The sequence below is a fragment of the Neovison vison genome, chromosome 5, assembly GCF_020171115.1.
Source record: "Neovison vison isolate M4711 chromosome 5, ASM_NN_V1, whole genome shotgun sequence".
NCBI lineage: Eukaryota > Metazoa > Chordata > Mammalia > Carnivora > Mustelidae > Neogale > Neogale vison.
In genome coordinates, this window is record NC_058095.1 from 151,105,951 (window position 1) to 151,117,449 (window position 11,499).

At 35.6% G+C, this 11,499-nt stretch overlaps 1 protein-coding gene across 2 annotated transcripts in view; it reads left to right on the forward strand.

Moving 5' to 3' along the window:
• Nucleotides 1–11,499, forward strand: part of GPC6 (glypican 6) — a 1,094,872-nt gene that overhangs the window by 736,344 nt on the left and 347,029 nt on the right. The gene's annotated exons all lie outside the window — the stretch shown is intronic.

Consider the following 11,499-nt stretch of genomic DNA (forward strand, 5'->3'; position numbering starts at 1 on the left):
CAAGTGTTCTAGAATTGCCCCTCAACTTCTCCTCCTCCTTAGGACTTTTTCTGAAAAGGTCCATGTTGGTGCTTTGCAGGGTGAAGTAAAGAATGGGAATTTCCCATGGAAATACTCTGGTGCTTTGAGCCACAGGGATTCTCATGTAGGGTTCATCAGGAATTAGAATAACTAACGTGAATCTCTGTGTGTGCCTACAATGATATTATCCATAAACTAGATGACATCAGTGCTGCTGGTAGGAAGACAGATCACTATTCATAGGGAGCTGTTGACTGATAGATGAGATTAACACAAATTTCATATCCATGTGTTGTGCATCAAAAATTACCAAAACACAATATGGTGTTTGTCTATTTTCCTGTATCCATCAGACATATTTTAATATTATTCACCTCCCACCATATGCCAGCTCCTTATACTAGGCGTTTAAAGTTATACATGTTCATTAGAGAATGAGTGATTTGGCTTTACATTCTTGAAAATGCCCCATCCCCTTACTTTCAGAGTGTGTTTATTCCAGAGCAGAAACCTTATAAATATGTTAGTTCTACTATACAGAGGCTAGAATTCATAGCTTTTACCGAAGTGGATTCTCCCCTCAATGACTCATATTTAAAGTCACTGCTAAGATGCTTCTTCTAAATGAAGTAATATGTAAGCTATAATTTCTAACTGAGGAAGACAACTATTCCCTGATGAGACACTAAGGGATCTTATTTTACATTCTGCCTTCACATTTGAAGATTTACAATTAGGTGAAGTTTAGAATGTCAAGCAGACTGCGCAAATAAAAGGCAGTATCGCCAAGACGTCAGGATGATAGAGCAAGGTAAAATTAAAATGATGTTGTGTTTTGTTGGGTAAACACATCAGAAAGCCCTCTGAAATATGTATTTAACCAGTAGAAAGAGCTATTTTATTCTAATGGATGAAAAATATCCAGTCTGTGTGTATGTGTGAGTGTGTGTGTGTAATTTATTTAAATGCTATTTGGAACTATTCCAAAATGAATAATAACATTCATTTGCTAACTTCTGTGGCAGCTTTATTTATGTTTTGAAGAATATAATTAAATATAGGAATTGGATTTAAGTAACACTGATTTTGTGACATAATCTGATAAGCCCTAATGGGGCTGCCAAGAACTGACATAGACCTTAACTCACCTTACTTCCCCTGTCCTGATTTTGTTTTAAGTGTACACAGCATCAATGTTACTTAGACTTGGCTTTGGAAATTCTGCGGCTCAGGCTATTAGGTATGCAAATTAGGTCTGTTCCTTTTCTCCCAGACCCAACAAGTTCAATCATTTTATGGCTTGCAAATGCTTCATAAGCCTCTTGCTTTTCTAGGGGGGTTTCTCGCCAATAAGTAAATTACATTTTTAAAAATAGGCTGAATTTTTATCATGATGGCACTACAAACATTCGTCATCCATATAGGGAATATTTTTCCTTCAGGCTCTGATTTGCAATTCATGATTGCTTCCTGTCTCATCCTTGTTTACTCTTGATGGTACAAGATGGAGAGAAGATAGGTTTAGAGCATACACATTTTAAGTCACTTTCAAACTGAACTGGATGGCCTAAAGGTTTTCTTTTTGTGTGCACAGTAATTCATTCCACCTAGCCACTGTTAAGTAACAGTTGAAATGATAGGTGACTTTCTCATAAGAAAGTGTTAAAATATCATTAAGGTCACGCACATCGAACTAATTTTGGTATAATGTAATTTGAGCTTAACATTATTTAAATAATTTTTATATAACCACATGCCTAAATAAAGCCCTAGTTAGGTGATAAAGATAGTAATTCCTCTGTACAACTTACAAGTCTGGTAGTAGAAAATTATTTGTTAAAGGCACTTCTATCTCCCTTTCAAACAACTTTACAGAGATGCCACTTATATATCATAAAGTTCACTGGTAAGTATAAATGGTATTTAAACTGTGAATGTCAATGGCATTTAGTATACTTACAGTGTTGGGCAACAATTTGTGTTTCTGTAATTGTAAAACATTTCTGGCACCCAAAAAGTAAACTTATACCTATTAGCCCCAACTTATGTTTCTTCTGCTCCCTTACCCTAGCCCCTGACAATCACAAATGTGTCTATTCTGGATGTTTTGTAGATATATAAAATCACACAATACCTGGTCTTCTATATCTGGTTTAATGTTTTTTCACAGTTCTTCAATGATGCAGCATCTCAGAATTTCATTCCTTCTAATTGCTGAATAATAGTTCATTGAATGGATATACCACATTTTGTTTATCCATTCATCAACAGATGGAAATTTGGATTGATTCCAGGCTTTGGCTATAATGCTACTATAAGCATTGTGCAAATTTTTGTATGGTGTATATTTTCATTTACCTTGAGTACATACCCAGGAGTAGAATTGACGAATCATAGGGTAGTTTTGTTTCCACAGTTGCTGCCATTGTACATTCCCATCAGCTGTGTATGAGGGTTCTAATGTCTCCACATTCACATCAATGATCTTAATTATCTGTCTTTTGTATTGTCTCCATCCTAGTGGTGTGAATGATATCTCAATTTGATTTTTATTCTCTAGGGACCGACGATGTTGAGCATCTTTTCATGAGATGCTTAGCCATCTCATGCCTTTTTTGGAGAAATTACTATTCAAGTCTTTTGCCTATTTTATAATAAGGTTGTTTGTCTTTTTGTTGTTGGGTTTTAAGAGTTCTGTATCTATTCCAAATATAAGACCCTTATCAGATATATAATTCACAGACATTTTCTTCCATTTGTTAGGTTGTCATTCATTTTCCTGGTAATGTCCTTTAACACACAAAAGCTATTAGTTTTAATGAAGCCCAATTGATTTTTTCCTTTTTGGAGTCAAGAATCCATTGCCAAATCCATGGTCATTAAGATTTACCCTATATAGTTTTTTTTTTTTTCAAAGAGTTTTATTGATTTTGCTCATATTTAGGTTATTTATCCATTTTGAGAAATTTTGGTACATGGTCTGAGTTCAGATCCAGTTTCATCATTTTTCATGAGGATATCCTGTTGTTCCAATATAATTTGTTGAAGCTACTATTCTTCCCCAATAAATGATCTTCACACCCTTGTAAAAATCAATTGGCCATAAATGTGTATGTTTATTTCTGGTCTTTCAACTCTACTTTAGTGACTTAAATGTCTATCCTCATTCCAGTACCATAGCATTGATGATGGTGATGATGATGATGGTGATGATGATGATGATGATGATGATGATACTTGCGAGAAAGCACATATTTACCTTCTTAACAAATTGTTAAATGCTCAGTACATATTGCTAACTATATGCACATAGTTGTACAGATCTCTAGAACTTTTTCATCTTGCATGACTGAAACTATATCCTTTGAATAGAAATTTCCCACTTCCCTCTCCCTCACAGCCCCAGCCACCACCATTTTGCTTTCTTTGCTGAGTTTGACTATTTTAGATACCTCATGTATGTAGAATAACATAGTATTTGTCCTTCTGTGACTGGCTTATTTCACTTAGTATAATGTTTTCAAGGTTTATCCATGTTGTTGCGTATTGTAGGATTTCCTCCCTTTTTAAGGGTGAATAATATTCCATCATATGTATAGACCTCATTTTCTTTAGACAGTCATCAATTAATGAACATTTAGAAAGTTTCTACCTCTTGGTTATTGTGAATAATGCTGCAGTGAACAGGAGAGTACAAATATCTCTTCCAGAACCGGTTTTCAGCTTTTTTTGAAGAAATACCTGGAAGTGAGATTGATGGATAGTACCACTAAGTTTTGATAAATACTTAAGCTTTGTAACAAGTTGTAGTACATTTTGAAATCAGGAAATGGGATTGCTCCAAATTTGTTCCCTTTTTTCAAAATTGTTTTGACAATTTGGTCCCTTGTGATTCCATATGAATTTGAGGATTGTCTTTTACATTTCTTCAAGGAAAACTGTTAGAATTGTGATAAGGTTTGCGGTGACTGTATAAATTACTTTGAGTAGTATCACTATCTTAACAATATTGGGTCTTTCAGCACATGAATGCAGGATATCTTTCCATTGATTTAGGCCTCCTTTAATTTCTTTCAATGGTGCTTAAGAGTTTTCAGTGTAAAATTCTATCACTTTTTTGGTTAAATTTATTCCTGAGTATTTTATTCTTTTAGATACTATTATAAATTCTTAATTTCCGATTTCCTTTTTTAATTTGTTTATTGCTAGTGTTAGAAACTCATTGGATGTTTGTGTGTTGATCTTGTACCCTGCAACTTTGCTTAATTTATTTACTAACTCCAATAATGTGTGTGTGTGTGTGTGTGTGTGTGTGCGCTTTGGGATTTCCTATATGTAGGATCATGTTATCTGTGAATATAGTTTTAATTCTTCCTTTTCAAATTGACAACTTTTATTTCCTTAACTTGCCCAATGACTCCAGCTAGAATTTTCAGTACTATCTTGAACAACAGTGGTGAAAACACGCCGTCTTGTCTTGCTCCTGATCTTAGAGGGAAATATTTCAGTCTTTCACCATTGAGTATGACGTCAGCTGTGGGTTAATGCTCTTTATCATGCTTAGAAAACCCCCTTCTAGTTCAAGTTTTCTATATGTTTATTTTTACTTGTATATTTCTAGTTTTCCATATGTGTATTTCCATATGTATTTATTATGAAGGTGTTTTTTTCTGCATCAACTGAGATTATCATATGGGTTTCCCCTCTCCCCTTTTTTTAATAAATGCAATTAATTATACCAATCGATTTTTCTTATGTAAACTCCACCCCCACCTTGCATTACTGGGATAAATTCTACTTGGTCATGTTGTATAAATTTTTTAATATACTGTTGATTTCAGTCTCCTAGGATTTTGTTGAGGAGTTTTTCATCTACATTTACAAAGGGGTATCTGTCTATAGTTTTCTTTCCCTACTATATCTTTGTCTGGTTTTGGTATCAAGTAATACTGGTCTTTTACAATGAATTAGGAAATATTCCTCATCTTCCATTTTTTGGAAGAGTAAGGAAGGACTTTTGTTAAGTTTTCTTAAAAGGTTTGGTAGAATTCACCAATAAAGCCATCTGATCCAGGATTTTTCTTTGTTGGGAGACTTTTGATTACCAATCCAATCTCTTTACTTATTATAGATCTAGTCATATTTCCTAACTGTCCACAATTCAGTCTTGGTAGATTATGTTTCTTGTAATTTATCTATTTGTTATCTCATTTGTTGGTGTGTGTGTTATTTTCCTTGGCCACCATAACTTACTACTAGTGATTTAAACCAGAGAAATTCATTCCCTCACAGTTCAGTAGGCCAGAAGTCTTGTTGAAGACTTATTGAAGTCTTATTGAAGACAGAAGTATTGGCAGGATTGATTCTTTCTAGAGGGTCAAAGGGTAAAATGATCCCACACCTCTCTCCTAACTTCTGGAGAAGAAAGATCTGAAATCAGTACCCTAACTTTATACCTTAAGGAACTAAAAATAGAAGAGCAAACTAAAACCAAAGTTCTTTCTCCACTCCACTGTAATCTTCATTATTTCCTTTCTTTTGCTAATTTTGGCTTTGGTTTGCTCTTCTTTTTTAATTTCTTCATGTATAACATTAGGTTATTGATTTGAGATTATTTTCTTTTAATGTAGGCATTTATGGCTGAAAGTTTTTTTTTTTTTTTAAAGATTTTATTTATTTATTTGAGAGAGAAACAGTGAGAGAGAGCATAAGCGAGGAGAAGGTCGGAGAGCGAAGCAGACTCCCCATGGAGCTGGGAACCCTATGTGGGACTCGATCCCGGGACTCCGGGATCATGACCTGAGCCGAAGGCAGTCGTCCAACCAACTGAGCCACCCAGGCGTCCCTATGGCTGAAAGTTTTTATATGTTGTGTTTTCACTTTAAGTCATCTTAATATTTTCTAATTTCCCTAGTGATTTCTCTTTTAACCTGTCGATTATATAAAAGTTTGTGGTTTAATTTGTGAATTTTCTCATTTTCCTTTTGATACCAATTTCCAGCTTCATTCTATTGTAGTCAGAGAACAGACTTCATATGATTGCGATTTTTACAAATATCTTGAGGCTTAATGTGTCATAGTACCTTTTTACTGAAATTTAGCAGTCTCTATTAAGCAGTCTCCTGGTGGCTGTAAGGTTTTTGGGTTGTTGTTGTTGTTTGGCTTTTTTGTTTGTTTGTTTTTAATTTAAATTTCAAAGTTCTGAGAAAGCTGAATCTTCCATGTTTTGCATCTTAATCGTTTCTTCAGTGGAAGGACTGGTTCTCAGCATTCCCTACTTCACCATTTCTGTGATGTCATCCATCTTCTGTAATTATCTTACAGATAGCTGGGACATGGCTTTCTTTAGAATCCTTCCCTGACAACTCCCAACTTCTCAGTTCTAAACGAAATGCCCGTTCATGGGTTCCCTTTCCAGTCATTTCCCTGAGACACATAACTTTTTTCCTGAAGTGATCTGGAAATGAATGTATTCTGAGAATCCTGACACTGATATGAGATCTCTTTATTCAGCCCCCCAAATGCTGGATGAATGAAAATTGCTTGACTGAACAAAGAAGAAACAAATTGAGGTTCTTGTGAACTTCCTACGAAGCCTTTTTATAGGTTATAGGTTGTTAAAAAAAATTAAAATTACTCAACACGAAACTACTTTGAATTTAATGTAATCATTCTCAAGGACCTCAGAAGACACTTCAATTTCATGATATATTAAAAGGATGAGTGGAAACATCTCATCATTTCTTACAACCGTAGGTTAGCAACTGGAGAATGGCATGGATTCTTGCTTTAAAATACATTTTTAATTTATTCTGGTTAAATAATTTACTTATATTAACTTGTTTGTCTTATGGGAGCAGAAGTCAAATAGGTTTATTTGATTATATATATATATATATATATATATTCATTGAGTATAAATTTAGATTTGTAACTTTCACATGTTTTCTTGTTTTCTAAAAATATTTTAAGTGACAGAGTTATTTTACATTAACTACTACTAGAATTGCTAACATGAGCATCAATGCATAAATGTTGGTCCTGTGACAAAAAAGTCTTAACATGTATTAAAGACCTGAAATGAATTGCTATCATATGGGTAAGGGTGTGCTATTCCACAAACCACATTTAGAAAATTAAGAATTACTTGCTATAACATCCTGATACAGGTGAGAAGCTAAGTAGAAGGTCTTAGTTCTCTCTCCCAGTACAACTTTACAAAAGGGTTCCTTTTGTATTTCCTGTCATGTTTCAGTGTATCTTGGTTTAACCTTTTAAAAAAGAAACACAAACAACAGAAAAGCACAAGATTGCAAACTAAGAGCTCAATTATTTTTACATTGTTTTATTTATTTCTCTGTTATTTTATAAGAAAACTTAGTTACAAATTGTATGATTACAAAAACTGTTCAACTATACAATGATTATTGATGTCCTTATATACAAACAGCTTCAAAAGAAGTTAACAGAAGGACTCAACCCAAGATGCAAGGAACTGACCAATCAATTGCACTCTTGAGCATTATCCCAGAGAAACGGAAACTTACATTCACACTAACATCTATGTATGAATGTTCATAGAAATTTTATTTCTAATAGCCAACTACCGGAATAACCCTGGTATCCTTCAGTGAATGAAGAGTTGAACAAATACTGTTATATCCAAACAAAGGAATATTACTCAACAATAAAAAGGAATGAGGAACAATTTAGATGGACCTCAAAGGCATTATGGTCAGTTAAAAAAAATTAAGTTTAAAAGAAGACAACTATGTGATTCCATTTATATGACATTTTTGAAATGACATAATTGTAGAGATGGAAAATGGATTATTGCCAGGTGTCAGGAACCAGGGGTAGTATGTAAGTAGCACCAAGGAGTTCTTTGTGGTGATTAAGGTTCTTTAGGTTGATTGTGATATCATGACACAAATCTGTATATGGAATAAAATTGCACAGATGTGTATACACATATGCACACACACAAACGAATGTCAGTTGAAAAAAATCATGAAAACTGAATAAGGGCTGTGGACTAGTTCATGGCAACATACCCAGGTCAGTTTCCTTTTATTGATATTGTACTATGGCTATTTTTAAAAAGATTTATTTATTTATTTATTTATTTTAGAGAGAAAGAGCTTTAGAATGGGGAGGGGCAGAGAGAGAGGAAGAGAGAGAATCTCAAGCAGACTCCATGACGAATGTGGAGCCCGATGCAGGTCTCCATCCGACGACCCTGAGGTCACAGACTTGAGCTGAAATCGAGGGTCAGATGCTTAATCAAGTGAGCCACTCAGGTGCCCCACACCACAGCTGTTGAAAATGTCACTATCAAGTGGCATTGGTGAGGGAAGGGTACCTAGGACTCTGCTGTTTTTGCAGCGTCTTGTGTGTCTATATTGATTTCAAAATAAAAAGATACTTTTTAAAAAATCATACCATTATAAAACACTATAAAATATTTTTTAAAGATTTTATTTATTTATTTGACAGAGATCACAAGTAGACAGAGAGGCAGGCAGAGAGAGGGGAGGGGAAGCAGGCTCCCTGCTGAGCAGAGAGCCTGATTCGGGGCTCGAACCCAGGACCCTGGGATCATGACTTGAGCCGAAAGCAGAGGCTTTAATCCACTGAGCCATCCAGGTTCCCCAACACTATAAAATATTTTAAAATAGAAACACCCCTCACACAACTGGCACTGAAAGCAACCTTCTTTTCAGAGGCTTACTTCTAAAAGTCTTCAGTTTGAAGTGATGATTTTTTATATTTTATTTTAATTCACACATGCAGTTATGTCAATTCAACAAATATGCGCCTGTGAACATGAAAGCTTAAACTTTGATCCTCCACACTCCATTTTCTTCTTCTTCAAATGCCCTTTGTTTGACCAGGAGGGATGTCATTTCCAAAGGTACTGAAAGAGTCACATTTAACTTGAACAACATTGTTCTTTTGGGTTATTAAGGCTGTTCAATTTTCTCTGTTGGTTGCAACCTTGAGTTGGAAACTCTTCTAAAATGTCAGACTGAGAAAACTGTACTGGGTCCAATACAATTTAAAACAAAACAAAACAAAAAAGCTTTGGAATTAATGCAATCAATGATTACCTTTGAAAACAAACTTTAAAAAGTAACAACTGAATGCTAAGATGTATACAACGATCTGTCTTTTCTTCTTAGAATATCAATATGGCCAAGAAATTGAGAAACACAATAGAGAGTTCAATTCAAAAGCACTTACTGAGCACCCGAATCATAATCACAGTGCCTGCATGTTTTGCAGAGCAGCTCAGATTATAATGATGACGGAGTCCACACTGCCTAAGAGATCCCTAGTACTGACAAATGCTCCCAGTTTACATTGGCATACTGGGGGAGAAGATGCAAAGCACTGTAATACCAACAGCCAGAAAACCAAAAATCCAGCAGAGTCAAAGGAGGAAATTCCTTAGCCAGCTCGCCTGAAAAATAGGGTTGGACTCCAGGAGAAAGGCATCAGGGTCAGGAGAGAAGTCACATGGCTATGGAAAATAAAATCCTACAGACACACATTTATAGGACAGCCACCATATCAAATAAGTAAAATGCACAAGAATCTGAAATTCCACTTAAATCTTATATGGAGAATACAGATGTGTTTTCTCTATTTTCTGTGAATGTCTTGGGATCCAAGGGGATGAAAGAAAGTTTTAAGATAATATTGTTCAGGTGTGGATAAAATTTGGTGTTTTCACACAATAGCTCATCTGGGGAAGATGATATTGTGACACAAATGTGTGCTCAAGTTAAAAGTCACCAGACCCTTCAATTTTGTTCTCATGGGTTGGTTTGTTTGTTTCATTTTTCATTGGAAGATTAAGTTGTAAAATTAATAGATACTAAGCCATTCTCTAAATATCATTAAGGCCAATTATATTTTACTGTACTTTTTGATTTGGAGTACCTAATATGCTCCTTGGGGAGCCTGCTTCTCCCTCTGCCTCTGCCTCTCTCTCTCTCTTAAGAATAAATAAATAGCGGTGCCTGGGTGGCTCAGTGGGTTAAGCCTCTGCCTTCGGCTCAGTTCATGATCCCAGGGTTCTGAATCTAGCCGCACATTGGGCTCTCTGCTCAGCGGGGAGCCTGGTTCCCTTCCTCTCTCTCTTCCTGTCTCTCTGCCTTACTTGTGATCTATCAAAGAAATAAAATAAATAACTAAATCTTTAAAAAAAGAATAAATAAATAAAATCTTAAAAAAAAAAACCCTCAAAGGTGAAGAAAGACAAATACCATATGATTTCACTCATAAGTGGAATCTGAAAAAAACAAAACAAGGGAACAAGCAAACAAAAAGCAGAATCAGACCTCTAAATACAGAGAACAAACTGATGGTTGCCAGAAGGAAGAGCGTGAGGGGCAAAGCAGGTGAAGGGGAACGGGAGAAAAAGGCTTTCCAGTTGTGGAATGAATAACCCACCGGAAGGTACTGCATAGGGAATACAGTCAGTATTATTATAATAGTGTTGTATGGAGACAGATGGTAGCTACATTAAGGTAAGCACAGCATAAAGTAAAGAGATGTTGGATCTCTCTGTTGTACTCTTGAAACTAATGTAAATTGCGTGTCAACTACACTCAAGTTAAAAAGCTAAAAACAAATTCACATGAGGTTTCTAGGTAAAGAATAAAACGACAGAGATTGGCTCTAGTAGTGGCAAGTACCTCCTTACACAGAACTACCTTTTATTGTCTCACCTTTACTTGGACATTATGCTTTGTCAGTATCCATGTGTTCTTGACATGGAAAGCCCACCTGTGGGCCCAGGTCTGTCTGATAAGACTCTAACTCTCCAGCAGATCCAAATGATACAAGTAAGGCTTTTTCCTGGGTCTAGAACACAAGATCAGCAACAGATGGTTACTTAACTAAGATACCAAAATTATGGGAACCGACCAGATAAATACGGTAATAATTTTGTGTCTAGTCATAAGAGCTTTCTGTATCTTCTTCTGTCATTGGTTCATGCTGCTTTAAATAATTTTTCCTCTGGAAAGTCAAATGAAAAGTCAAATTGAAGTTAAATTAGAATTTTCAATGAGGGATGCCTGGGTGGCTCAGTGGGTTAAGCCTCTGCCTTCAGCTCAGGGCATGATCTCAGGGTCCTGGAATCCAGTCCTGCATCGGGCTCTCTGCTCAGCGGGGAGCCTGCTTCCCTTCCTCTCTCTCTGCCTGCCTCTCTGCCTACTTGTGATCTCTGTCAAATAAATAAATAAATAAAATCTTAAAAAAAAAAAAAAAGAATTTTCAATGAATCCAAATTGATTAACCTAGAATTGATTAACTTAGAAGCCCCTCAGCTTTTCTTATTCAAGGCAAATGCCATTTCATTGCTGGCTGAAGCTCCTGTGAAGTACTGCGAGGATTTCTTCCTACATTCAACCATGGGTCCATTTTCCACAAAGTTCCCAGAACCGCAAAGCTTCAAATGCCTGAAGA